The sequence below is a fragment of the Phodopus roborovskii genome, unplaced genomic scaffold (assembly GCF_943737965.1).
Source record: "Phodopus roborovskii unplaced genomic scaffold, PHOROB, whole genome shotgun sequence".
In the NCBI taxonomy this organism is placed as follows: Eukaryota; Metazoa; Chordata; class Mammalia; order Rodentia; family Cricetidae; genus Phodopus; species Phodopus roborovskii.
Window position 1 is genome coordinate 48605 of NW_026126967.1, and position 14685 is coordinate 63289.

At 42.2% G+C, this 14685-nt stretch overlaps 1 pseudogene; it reads left to right on the forward strand.

The window, feature by feature from the left end:
• LOC127214739 (sodium- and chloride-dependent transporter XTRP3-like) overlaps positions 1-14685 on the forward strand; it is a 104158-nt pseudogene that overhangs the window by 17852 nt on the left and 71621 nt on the right.

A 14685-nucleotide genomic window follows, 5' to 3' on the forward strand; every position in this document is an offset into this window, starting at 1 on the left:
TTTGAGGAGGGGAAAGAGCACTAATATAAGGAGATACCTGGTGTGAAACAGAATAAAGGGAGTGTTGTCTTTGGGTGAAGACCCCTCCAGCTCAACCTAAAACTTGTAAAAAGGAAATGCCTTTTGTATTTCTAAAAAGCTGCAATGGGGGAAAATGTTATGCAAATATAATTCAAGAAGGGGAACAGGCTCCAACTCAAATGACTGAACATGGCTTCATTGGCCAGGTCGTTCTGGCTTTAGATCCCTGAATGATACATGAGTAAAGGAGTTGTAGAATCTTCCTCCACAGTTAAGAAAAGCTTCTGAAGCGAGGTGTTTGGCATGGGAATCCCTTCAAGGAAACCAGAGAAGCTATATGTGAATTTATGAAAATGAAGCCTGGATTGGGTTGGAGGCCTCAAGATGTTGGAGATGTCAAAATCATAGGAAATACTTACCAAGAAGCTTGGGACCAAATCAAGAGAGAAAGTCACATGTTGTAGCCAGCAGAACTTGAAGGGAAGAGCCATCTAAGCCCATTGGCAGCAGATTAGAGCTTTAAGATTTGGGGTTTGCCCTCCTGAATTTCCATTTGCCTATTAGCAACAGATTAGAGATACAGGATTTGAAGTTTGCCCCGCTGGATTTCTGTCATGTCTTGGTCCAGTATTTTCTAACTATATTCTCATTCCTCCCTTTTGAAATGGTAATGTATATTCTATGCTGTTTTACATTTAAGTATATAATTTACTTTTTGATTTTACAAGGAGTTATAATTAAAAGCTGCCGTAGTTCTCAGAAGAAATTTAAAAGTGTTAACACTGATGGGACTATTAGAGTTGGACAAAAGTCATTTCACATTATGATCTGGCCACAAGCCTATGGCAGCCAAGGTGTGGGGTGTGATGCCCCCATATGCGCATATGTTTGAATACTTGGCCCCAGTTGGTAGAGTTTCTTGGGAAGGATTAAGAAGTGTGGCCTCATTGGAGGAGTACTGATACTGGCAGTGGGCCTGAGGTTTCAGAAGCCCAGGACATTCCCAAATAGCTCCCTCTGCCTCCTGTTTGCAGAAAGGGATATAAGCGCTCATGGGCAAACACCATGTCTGCCTGCCAGCTGCCATGTTCTCTCCATGATGGCCATGGACTCCAACCTTCTGTAACCATGCACCCCAAATTAAACACTTTATTTTCTGTGGCCTTGGTCATGGCATTTTGTCACAACAACAGAAAATAAGTAAGACAGAATCACTTTCATAGATCTTAATTGGCTTGATTCTGTAGTTAGAAAACATACTGGGCAAAATGAAATTCAGAATGTTCTACCCTCACATGTGCAGGATATCAAAAGAAAAGAAAATTATATATAGAAAGTGGAAATGAGGGGGCTGGAGAGATGGCTCAGTGGTTCAGAAAACTATCTGTTTTTCCAGAGGACATGGGTTCAATTCTCAGCACCCTGTAACTCAAGCTCCAAAGGATCTCTCTCTCTCTCTCTCTCTCTCTCTCTCCCTCTCTCTCTCTCACACACACACACACACACACACACACACACATACACACATATATAGACAGACATGCATGTGAGCCAAACACCAATGCATATAAAATAAAATTTTAAAAAGAAAATGAAAAGAAGTATACAGAGTTTTCGTTGGGTAAAACTTATATTTGCTTTCTTTGAACCTTGTTTTAAGCAGTTGACTACCTGGCTCTTAGAGGCTGGCTGATGTGATTAGGTTAAGTTTCACAGTGTACAAAGTCACCATTAGTCCAATTTAAGTGCATCTTTAGGTCAAACTACATTCGATTGAACAGAATTACCCTGAGAAATAACTCCCTGTCCACTAATTTTCTCTTCAGCCATATCTAATCCAATATTAACATTACAGTGACCTTTTAAACCAATAATAATATTAATCATTGAAAAGACTATTTTTTAAGTCATTGATTCCAATTGTCTACGATTTGTGGTGCTTTCTGTGGTAGTCATGGGCAGGAAAGTGAGATCAGAGTACCCCAGTAGGGTGTATTTTTAACACTGACATTGTTAAGAATTGATGGCTCCTGATAATAATAGTGAAATAATTGTTGTGTGATATCTAATATTCACTTAAAAATTACAGTGTCATGTTATCCTTATCTGCTCCTGACACCTACTATTCCCACTGTGCTTACACCATTGAGCTTATTTACATTTTTGTATCAGTCAATACAAAATTGTGTTTCTATAACCAAATACCTAACACGGTCATGAGTGAGGCATTTATTTTATTTCTGGAGTGAGAGGTACAATCTATCATGGTGGAGAAGGATTGTACAATTCATGACAATAGACTCATGAGCCTAAGACTCTAACAATTGATGGACAAGGAAGCAAAGAACAGACAGGAAGTGACATCAGTGACATCGGGCTATAAAATCTCAAGACACTTACTCAATGATCTAATTTCTCCAGTGAGAGCTCAGCTCTGAAAGTTATATGTGATGATATATTATTTATGATTCATCAAATCTTGCCTGAGTATTCAGAAAGCAAAGCCAGCAACAAACTATAGAGGCCAGGCAATGGTGATACATATCTTTAATCCTAGAAACGATACTAGCTAGCCAGGCAGTGGTGGCACACACCTTTGGGTAGATTTCTGTGAGTTCGAGACCTCCCAGGGATACACTAGAGTGAATCAGTCTAAAAGATTAACAGAGCTCAGGCCTTTAATCCCAGCTCTAGAGAGGCATATAAAAGACAGGAACCCAATGTCTCAGGGTGCATTGTGAGATTTAATCTCTAGCCACCCTGAGGAGAGGTAGCAGTCTGAGGTTTGCTGGAGAACTTGCAGAGACAGGATCACCCCCTTTTAGACTGAGGTAGATGTAAGTGCTAGTGGCTCGGCTGCTTTGCTTCTCAAACCTTCGGCTTGGAGCTTGAACCCCAATATCTGTCTCTGGGTTTTTATTTTTGGTGTTACAGTTACACACCTCTAAGAGTGCAGCAAGACAGGGAGGATAGACATTCCACATTTGAACTATGGTGTTTCATTCTTGTCCCCTCTGACTCACATGTGTATCTGGTGTCTTTTAATCATCAGCAGGCTGTCCAGGGCACGGGCCTGGCCTTCATTGTCTACACTGAGGCCATTAAAAACATGGAAGTGTCCCGGCTCTGGTCAGTTCTCTACATCTTCATGCTGCTGATGCTGGGTTTGGGGAGCATGCTTGGAAACACAGCAGCCATACTCACCCCTCTGACGGACAGCAAGGTCATCTCGTGCTACCTGCCCAAGGAGGCCATTTCATTCAGGACACCAGAAGGTGGAGGCAGGGCATGGGTGGGTGACAAAATGCAAGACAATCAGTGGAAGGGTCTAATTAGGGGCCGTGTGATTCTAAGACAACTCCAGAAGGGCTGCATGGGTGTAGCTGTGCTCCTGCTAGGGTAATACTCAGTTCCACTTGGGTAAGTTGTTCTAGGAGCTGTATGTACATGTAATGTGTACCACAGAGACCCATTTTTAATTTCAACATCTTGCCACCCAGCCAGGATCATAAGAACACTCCTGTGCCTCCGATGGCTCTATATTCAGGATAGATAATGTCATGTCTGATCACATGTCCTAGCTATCATGTGGGAAGCATCCTCTTCCCTGTTCCTCGAAGCCTGATAGCACCTGGTATTTTTTTTTCTGAATTTGGGTCTCTGTGGTCCACAGTACAAAGGCAAGTAGCTCCCAATCCAGCACTTAATCCTCTCCTGAGGGAACCTCCCACTGGCTGACATTGTATGGTATGGCAGTGGGAAGGGCTACTAAGAATTCAGAGGCACCATGGAAAGCCTTTGGAAGTCAGAAGAAAACCTGGAAATAGTCAAATATTGACTCTGCCATGTTGTGCTACAGGGAGTTATCTGACAACACTGAGCCCTGGAACCCCGGTATAAAAGGGATCTCTGACTACTACCTTGGAGGCTTAATCTGGTCTGGTATATGACCAGAGCCTGGCAAGTGAGAACACCTACATAAATGTAAATTGCAGTTTCCTCCCAAACCAATCCTTATCTAGGGCCCCACACCACATTTAAGTCCACTTCTCACAGTCTCAGGGGCTATGTTTTTGGTATCTTCAGCATTCCCAGACTTTCAACCATTATGATATCCCCCGAAGAGCAACACCCTGACTTTTGTTGTTGTTTTCCTGCTCTGAAATACCTTACAAAGCAGCTCCTATAGCTGATGTGGGAACTCACCCTCCAAAGCACACCTAGGGATCGATGGCTCTTGTTGACATCCAATGTGGGATGAGTCAGGGAGTCTCAGAGAGATGAGCAATGATCTTGTGTTCCAGGTCTGGTGTGCCTCATCAACTGTGCCATCGGCACAAGTTCACCATGGAGGCTGGGAACTACTGGTTTGACATCTTCAATGACTATGCAGCAACACTGTCTCTGCTGCTCATCGTGCTGGTGGAGACCATAGCTGTGTGCTACGTGTATGGGCTAAAGAGGTAAGGAGACCCCAGATCCTGCCTGCTACAGGAGGCAGAGAAGCTGCAGGTCCACATCCATAGGAAAATCACCTTTCCTCTGTGCGCATGCCTGTTTTAGATAGCAGAACTGGCAGTCTGTTCTCTGCCCTCAAATCTCTGCTATCTCTTGCTTCCTCAGTTTACTTGTATCTTTCTTTCCTTTTCCATTTTCTTTTTTCCCCATTTTGTATCATCAGATGGATTTTAGGCTCAAAGAGTGGGTGTACCCTGTGATAATACATCAGATTCTATTCCTGAACACTTAAGTGTCTGTCCCCCTACTCTCAACCTAGGCATAGTGACTGCCTTTCTGCACTTGTCATGCCTTCCTAGGGTCAGTCACAGACAGGGTCTCAAAAACCATGTACCCTCAAAGGTGAAAAGAGGAACATTGTCCTATATCATTATTCTATTCTTTTTTCAGTGTGCCCATCATCTCTGCTATTCTAGACACCCTGGAGCATTGAAAATTTTCAGGGTCCATGCTACTGGCTTCAAGGAGCCTTTGTCAGAAAATCTTGGGAGTGAGCCTGGTGCACTTAGGTGAAGCCAATGTGCAATCAAATCTGAGAGCATGGTCAGAACCTATTGAAGGAGAGGGGAAAGTACGAGTTGTGTTTAGACATACTTACATCCAGAGCAACTTGTACAAATATAAATGCTCTGTTGAACATCTCTAGTTATGAGGGGGAGTCACCAAAACAGAACAGTTGTGCTCTTGGAAATCAGAAAGGTGAAGTAATGCTATCAGGAAATGCAAATGTGCCTCTGTTTACCGATCTAAAGGTAGTTGAACCTGGGAGAATGGAGCCTAAAAAGGGGGAATAAAGTCTCACACAACAGCCAACTTTATTAAGAACATCAGGAAATATCCACTTTGAGTGTTAAGAAAGATCATGTGAGTAAAGCTCTCATGAGTTCAAGCTGAGTATAATCACAATGACAGGCTGCACATGGGGAAAAAAAAAAACAAGAATTTCTATAGAGGTATAAATAAGTAATAATAGCCAGTTGGCAAGAATAATCTGAAGCAAACTATATGATACACCTGGGAGAGGTGTAGAAGAATAATCCTCCAAGAGCAATTCAGAGTTTTGGAGAAACTGAGGTCACGAGACTTTTATTTTCTTGGAAGTTTTCTCACAGGTACTCAGAATTGTTTTTTCTTCTTGAGAATGTTTCTTCCCTTTTCCATTTTTTCCTTTTTTAATTTTATGTGAGTTGGTGTTTTGTCATGGGTGTCAGGTCCCCTGGAGCTGAAATTACAGATGGTTGTGAGCTGCCTTGTGGGTGCTGGGAATTGAACCCAAGTCCTCTGGAAGAGCAGCCAGTGCTCTTGACCAGTGAGCGTTCTGTCTAGCCCCAGCACTCCGAATTCTCACAGGAATGCATTCTTGGATTGTGTTAGGATACTCTTCCATCCACATTGTGGTTACAACCTGCTAAACCCACTTTAGATTAAAGAGCACCCTAAATTAAAAATGCATTTGTTATACCTGCCTTCCTATCCATCACACTCAGAGCTGTCAAATGATCATCCCAGAGGCCATGTGATTGACGGGGTTACCAACATCTCCACAGAATACCCTGCTTCAGATTGCTTGCCCACAAAATGTTGGGTCTCAAACTATAGCTTCTACAGAATTCATTTCCCTTTCACACATTGTAGAGTGAGAAGACACTAAACTGAACAGGTCAGCCAAGGAGCTCTCCACATACAGTCAAATGCCAGTTTCTCCATGGGGACGTAGCTTTGCTTTATTTTGTTACTGTGAAAAGAGAAAGATCACTGTAGAATGATAAAAGATCAATTATAATGTTTAAAAGCTTACTCATATAACAGCTGTAGAATATACATTCTTATCAGCACACTGAAATTCCCCCAAATCAAATCTCAAATAATGTAATTAGAAGTCAACATGAATCATGAAGGTGGGATGCACCTGTAACCTACCAACTTGAGAGGCTGAAGCAGGGAGACTAAAGACCCGACCTAAACAATCAACCTAGCTAAATCCCATCTCCAAAGGGGAGGCTGGAGCAATGGCTCAACAGCTAAAAGCTCTGGCTGTTCTTGTAGAGACCATGGGTCCAGTCTCCAGCACCCAGTTGATGGTTCATAGCCATCCAGAACCCCAGTTCCAAGTAGGTATTATGTATATACATTATATATATATATATACATATATATATATGTGTGTGTGTGTGTGTGTGTGTGTGTGTGTGTGTGTGTACATATACATATGTATATGTAGAATATGCAAATAAAATAAAAACATATCTTTCTTTTTTTAAAGGACAAGAATTGCAACACAAACAAAAGCAACAAACAAACAAAAAACAAACAAACAAAAACTCTCAAGGTCTTGCCAACAGTGCTAAGGAGATTGGACTCTCTCATACAGGGAAACTAGAAACTCTTATGATTAATTAACAGTGGACTCACCAGGATGAGCAAATAATTGAAAATTGTATAACCTTAGTTTGCAGGATAAGACTATAGAACCCTGCGTAGAGCTATCCTTGCTTTCTCTCCTTCCTCAGGAATTCTGGCGACTCAGCTTGATCATGTTCTGTATCGTGTTTCTGATAGGCACAGTGAAGTTCCTACCCACAGGCAGTCATCCATTAGCCTGAATTGCATCCTGGGAACACTCAGGTGGGGCTAAGCCTGACTGAGTCACCTGCACTGGGAATCTGGACACCCCAGAGAACTGAGATTCATCCCTTTTGTTGAGATGATTTTTAAATACAGTTGTGACCGAGGTCTGAGTGAAGTGTAAATTTTAAAACAGACAGGACGCTCAAAATTCATGATTTATGATTGCTTGTCAGTTGTGCTCCTGAGGCTACATGTGTCACTGTACGTGCAAGGTGGGAGGGAACCCAAAACAATAGTGTCCCGTTGCACTTATTGGTAGCTCAGGATGTGCCATCGTGGGAGCGTTTATACTATAGAAATTTACAAGCACATAGATCGGAGTTTTTCTGCAGTTTCCAGTTCAACATCAGCAGACACAATGGTGGGAGATGTTATTCTATATATGTTTCTCATACTGGTTAATAAATAAAGCACTGTTGGCCAATAGAAAAGGAAGATAGGAGGGACTAGGAGACAAGGAGGAAGAGGAAATAGTAAGGAGGAGTCAAGATGGAGAGTCTGGAGAAAGCAGTATGCCTACCAGCTCCCTGGTAAGAGAAATACATAGATCAGTAGAAATGGGTTAATAATTAAGACAGAGCTAGCCGATTAGAAACTAGCACCTGGCCAACAGCATAATATCAAATATGGAGTCTTGGTGTTTTCATTGGGGCTGGTGCGGCGGCGGGACAAGGCAGGACAAGACCAAGCGGCGGGCAGAAAAACCGTACTCCTTACACACAATCGTATCTTCATGAGATATTTTGCAGTAACCCTTAATAGTGGAAGTCTGAGGAGCCCAGAAATCCTAGAATTTGAGACTCATGACAGAGAAAAAGAATGTGGCCAAAGGTCAATGGGAGGGTGTGAACTGGCTACCACTGAGGTTAAGGCCAGGGGGGGAGGCACCAGCCAACCAGGGAAGACACACACCAGGGCCTGACAGGACAGAAAGCTGAACAACAGGAAACACAAGGGACTGGAATCCAAAAGAGAGCACAGGAGTGGGTCCATTCTACCCTGAGTGTTGTCTCAGAAGATGGAATCACCCTTGGCGCATGTGGTCTCCCTGCCAGAAGATGAGGAGCTGCAGCCCAAGGGCAGCCCTGAATGCCCTGACCAGCACACAGGAAGACTGGGCCCAACCAAATATGCCCAGCCTGGGGTTGGGGAGAAGGGGCGACCAAAGTGGGACAACCCCAGCAGTTCTTACTTACCTGCATACCCTATGCCATGGTCCTGGGCAATGTGTGGCCCTTCCCCCACCTGAGCCAGACATACTGCAGAGGTGAGTGCAGTTTGCAGGGACAGCAGTGTCTGAGTAGCTGAGTGCTTCACATCTCAAACCCTCACCTTCCTGGAATCTGTATGAATTATAGGACTAGTGGATGTTACCTCCAAAGATCTGGCCCACAACCCAGCAAAGAAGGAAGGTTGGGCTTTGCTTTCACAGACAGGGCTTTTGTGCTGTCTAAAAAAAAAGAAAAGAAAAGAAAATAAAGAAAAAAAACTTTCCCTTTCCTAACTTGAAGTCATGAAACCTTTCTGTTCCTCCTCTGAATTCTTAACCACTGGGTTGTGGATATGGAGCTGTGTTCTACTTCCTTTCCTTCCTTTTTTTCTGTATAAAATATGGTATCTAAAAAGGTTCATTATATTATGTTGTTGTATTGTTGTTGTCATGACGAAAAGATTGCAGAGCTCTTTTGCTTGGATTATATCCTTGAGGTTTGAGGAAGTGATGGAAAGTTTGCTCGGCAGAGCTGAGAAGGTGCCCACACTCCCACCTTGGTAAGAGCAAGCAGTCTGTCACAAAGACAAGTTGATGTGGGCCATACCAGGCCTGCTGTAGTTGCTACTTGGTACTTTGGGTTAAAATTAGACTATCTTATGACCTTTGTGTGTTAGAGCCCAACTCCAAACAGCTGTGGGGAACATGGCTATGGCTCCTGCTCCCAGGTGTCTCTAAGAATCCTCACAGGCCTCTGCCTCCTTCAACATCAAGCTGAAAGTTAAACCTGACTGTTTAAAGAGTAGAATTCTTCTCTGCAAAGCAGGCTCTGCGATGAATGTTTCCTGTTCCTGGACGGTGTTTTGAGGAGAAATGTTAGGAAGGTGGTGGTGGTGCGGTGTGTGCATGCACGGGGTGGGGACATCTAAACAGTACCAATATGGGAAAGGGGAAGATCCCAGGTACCCTATCAAATACTCATGGAGTAAAGGCTGATAGACTTAGGCCCACCCCCATTCCAAAGGGATAAAGCTATTGCTTTCCCTTTCCCTGCAATTGTTACATTTCTCATGGGTGTCTCCCATCTGTAATTTGAGAAGACCTCTACATAGGCTCATATACCAGACTCAAAATTGTGGAGGAGGACTTGGAAGTGTCCAGACTGTTGCAGCACTCTCGCCTCAAGTGAAGGAACCCTCCCTAACCAGGATAAGCTTGGTGAGAAGCCGAGACAATTTCCACCTCTACCAGGAATAAGGAAAGTAGGGCTTCTGTCTGTGTGTAAAAAGTAATTGATATCATTTGGCTATCCATGTGATAACTAGGGTAGAGGGGTAAGTCACAACTCCAAAACCAAGAGACTTTGGACTCCAAGGAACCAAGAATCTTCTGGAGAAGGAAGAGTGGGAGGGGTGGCTATCCCCTGCACCCTCCACCTTTAGATTGCTTCATTGCCGCTTGCTGGCCTCTTGAGCTAGGATTGCTAACTATTAGCACCTTGAGGTAGGCTGTCTTGGGTAGGGAAGATTTGCTCAGCTTTTTTCTTTCCTGAGATGTTCTAGCCCACAGGCAAAACCTGAGTTCATCATGAAGTTTTCCAGCTTCAAGGAAGAGATACCGACCTTGCTTTTGTATTTGAAGTGGGGATTGCCTGAAATTCCAATGGAGCCTGTGAGTGAGCTAGCAGGGCAAGTTTCTAAGTAGGAAATCGTTGTTGGGTGGTGTCACCAATTTACCCAGAACTCAAGTATTTACAGCTGTGGCATGCTAGAAAAAATGACCCCTGCATACAACCCCCCATGTCCCTGGTGTACTGGGCTGTTGGGTGGGTGCGCGTCAAAGAAAGTGTCAAGACTACTTAACTGATGGCTGTGGGTCAGGGTTGTGTGGCTGGAAAAAAAATTTATTTTTTTCGGATTTTCCAGATAGGGATTTTCGGTGTAGCTTTGGAGCTAGTCCCTGCGCTTGCTAAGTAGACCACGCTGGCCTTGAACTCGCAGAGATCTGCCTGCCTCTGCCTCTCTAAAGCTGGGATTAAAGGCATGCATCACAAAAGTCCAGCAGGGCTACTGAAATCTTAAACATTCCTGAGCCCCAGGATTGCATTCCCAGTGAAGTAACTATCAATCATTGAAGCTAAAGGAGACTTCCAGTTGTTTAAGTCATAAGGCACCAGCACTAAGATTAAAGCTCATGTGAATTTTCAGCAGCACAGGGTCAGGTGCTAAACAAGCAGGTACAGGCAAAGAAAGATCAGCCTGCCTGAGTTGGGAAGCTGGAGACAGGGGCTTTGCTGGGGTGGTCGTGCTCTTTGTATCTGGCATCTCCAATATTGGTTTCCCACAGTTAGATATAGATTACCATTTCACTTATTCCTGCCTGCATTTTTGCTGACCCATTATGATTACTAATATTATTTTTGAGAGAAACATTTCCTCTATTCCTTTGGAGACTGTCCTAGAACACTCTCTGTAATAAAGCAGGTTTGGAATACAACCAGAACAATTTTTGTTAGCCTACCTAATGTTGATGGGATTGAAGGCCAATGTCACCAACATCTAGTCTGTTCACCTTTTTTCCCTTTAACTTTGTCTGTAAACTCACATTTCTTCTCTCTTATTTTCTATTTCTATTTCCTCACTCTCCATGGGAGTCTAAACCTGGGGGGGGTTTTCATTTTCATGTAAGACTGTGCTCAATATAAGAGCTTCCTACAAATCTTCAAGTGAAAATTGGTTTTACTTTGTCACTAGGAAACGCAAAGAACAAAAAGGACCTTGAAAAGTACATCATTTGATTATGTCCAACTTGGTATCTTGTTGAGGTAACTAACACAAAGACATGGAAATGAAAACCAAAGTAGGCAGGGCAGCCGGAACGTTGACCATCATTGCTGGATTTTCTCAAACAACTGTGCTGGCCTTGTGAAATTTAGCATTATACTCCCTAGCTCCCTCTAAATCTCCACTGCTCTTTTACCACCTTCCAACACATGCCACAAGATATCTGTGAGAGTTTAACTTCCACAAAGTGTGTTGTCTCTCAGGAAGACAAACATTCTTGAATGATAGATATCCAAGTAACATCACCTCAGTGGGTACGGTATTATCTCTGAAGAATGTGAATGAATCATTTCAGTATATATTGGACTTGTTTTTAGGGGACCAGAGTTGTTGTTAGTCATCAACGTCCTCATGATACTTGAGGCTCCTGCTGCCTTCCTTTTACAAATTAATGCCTCTCCTCTCGTCTCATGAGGGTAAATCAATGCAAATTCTAACTTGGATTTGGTTTGCTTTGGAAGAGTGGGATTATATTCCTCTTTGCTGAACCTGGGCCATTCAGTGGGGACTAAGAGATCTGCATTCACAGAAAAGTCTACCAAGTATTGATGAAGGCTTTTCATAAGCATACAGCTGGAGCCAATTTGCCTAAACTCAATACCCTATATATCCTCACCTGGGTCATCACAGTGCCATTGCTAGCTGATTGCGGTTGGATATAAAGAAACGTATCACTTAGAGTCAGAGAGTTCTGCTCCCTTGTTTTTTTTTATTTTATTTTATTTCATTTTATTGTTTATTTTGATTGTTAGGCCAAATGGATTCTATGCATCATTGCAGACTGTCCTGGAACTCAGTCTTGGGACCAGACTGTCTTCAAGCACACAGAAAATAGCTTGGCTCTGCTTCACAAGTGCTGGGATTATTGATGTGTGACACAACCACACAGATTTTATTGTATTTTTGTTTCTGGGGAAGGGGTATGGTGGCAATGCTTTATCAGTTCTTTCTTTAGATCCTTCAGGATTGATTTCATACAAAGTGTTCTTACCACAGTTTCCCTTCTTCGACAGCTCCTTCTCCTCAGCCAAATCCAACTGGTGTTAGGGTTATGCTTCTAGTTCACTCTCTTTCACACATTGCTGTGTTAATGCAACAGCTGTAATTACTTTTCTCCATGAATCCTGGAATTATCAGTTTTTAGATTATGCATGTGGTTTAGCCATGCACATGAATAAAATCAGTGAAATCTGAGTACCACCTGACAGAGCAAAAGAACTTTTATGAGGATTTCAACTTACAGGCAGAGTATGTCAAGAATGGGCAAGCTCTCTATCACTGGGTGTATAGCCTTTAAAATTGGTGACACATAAACAAAGCATTACACAGGATCAAGCCAACTTTCAACTAAGGTACCCAATCATTCTGTTGTACTGATAGTCATATTAATAGAGGAAATTAGAGAAAGATAGAGTGATAAATTTAGGGACATGGCTTCACTTCCACCATGAGTCAAATATATGAAACTTAAAAAAATAAAAACAAAAACAAAAACAAACCAGAAAGGGCCTGGGAGATGTCTTAGTAGTTGAAAGACTTTCTGTCTTTTTTTTTCAGCATTTCTCTGTATACCCATTTCTTTTCTAGAACTCAGACTGAAGTCCTGGTGAGCTGCCAAATCTCTGCTTTCAGATTTTTGAGAACAGAGGCTTGATTCATCATCTGTGGCTAAGAGTTGGAATTTTGTTATTTATTTTTGAGTACATGAGACCTGAGAACTATAGTAGCAGAACAATACTCAGGAATCAGTTGGTGTTCTGCCTTAGGGACTGTGTGAAATTTTTGTCTTGATGTTTGTTTGTTTTTCTTTTTGTTTTTTAGTTTGTATTAACTGTCTACATATTTACATTACCTCCACTGTCTCTCCCTTCCTTCCTTCTTCCTTTCATTTATTTTGGAAACTGGTTTTGTCTTTGTACCTTGAGAGCTGTCTTGAAACTCATTTTGTAGGCCAGGCAGACGTGAAAGTCAGAAATCAAACTGTCTCTCTGCCTCTACCTCTGCCTCTGCTTCTGCCTCTTCCTCAGAACCACTGTGTACCAATCTCCGCTGGAATACTCATATATGCATGTGCCATGCTTTCCAGTTAAACATTGGTTGAGGAGGGAAAGCCTACATGGCTGATAGGAATTCAGTTATTTTCAGGTTTATGAGGAAAAATAAACTTTGTTTTGTTTACTTTATATTTTCACGTGTGTGTGTGTGTTTTTTTTTTTTTTAAGACAGCTCGTGTCCCTTTTTCTCTGCTCCACTACATGGTGCAGGTCTTCTTTCTGAGAACAGATATGAAAGCATTGAGCTACTTCAAGTTAGTTTACCTGTACTAATGTTGTTGTTCTCACTATACAGCAGAGATTGGACAAGCCATGCATGAAAGTCCAGCCCTGTCAAAGAGCAAATGGGACCTTTCTTGCTGCAGGGCTTAACAAAGCTTGGCCCTAATTCCCTTGTACTTGTAATTATGGATACATTGTGAATTTTAAAATCATTGAAATCCTGTTAGCCTCTTGTCACTCTCTAGATTTTCACTGAACTATTGTCATTTGTTTATTTTTGGCTTTGTCATTGAGTGTGTTTGTGTGTGTGTGTGTGTGATCATCTCATCTGCCTGTCTGCCAATGCCCTACTCAGTTTGAGCATGAATATGTTCAGATTTGTAGTTAGATTTAGTGCAAAAAGATAGTTTTCAATTTTTCAAGACATGATTTTTCTGTGTTGCTTTGACTCTCCCAGGACTCAGTCTGTAGACCAGGCTGGCCATGAACTCATAGATCCTCCTGCCACCAGAGTGGTTACATTACAGCCATGTGGGGATATTTCCTGCTCCATACTGGGTTTTCTTCTTTCTTCCTTGCTTTCTTTCTTCTACCACATCAACTTCTTATTTTCCTTCTTCTTCTACCCCTTCTACTTCTTTTTGTTCTTTATCTTCTTATTTTCCATCTTCTTCTACCCCTTCAACTTCTTTTTGTTCTTTATCTTTCTCGTCATCTTCTTCTCTTTTACTTCTTCTTCTTCTAATTTTCTTTTGCTCTTTCATCATGAGGCTTCACTATGCATCTTTTACTGACCTGAGGCTCCATTGAACTCAAACCCACACAGCTTCCTGAGTGCTGTTGATAAAAGTTCTCATGGCCACTGCCCAGTAATTTTGCCTTTCAAGTCTTGCTATCTAGCAATTTAATTTTTCAATTACTTACCCCTTTGTCTTTATGTCTGCGCACTCCTGGAAATCCAGTTCCTCAGTCCTCCCTATATAATCAAAAATAACTAGAGTTAAAATAAGTAACCTGGCCTTCATACAGGTGTAAATCAAAAATAAATGAAGAAGATCGAAGGGAACTTGGCCTGGGGATCAGATGAAACTTCACGGATTGCTGGAAAGCTGAACTAGTCTAGAGCTGTATGCTTACACAGAACAAACAAGTAGTGCTGCTTCGGTTAGTATGTGAAGAAACACTGATT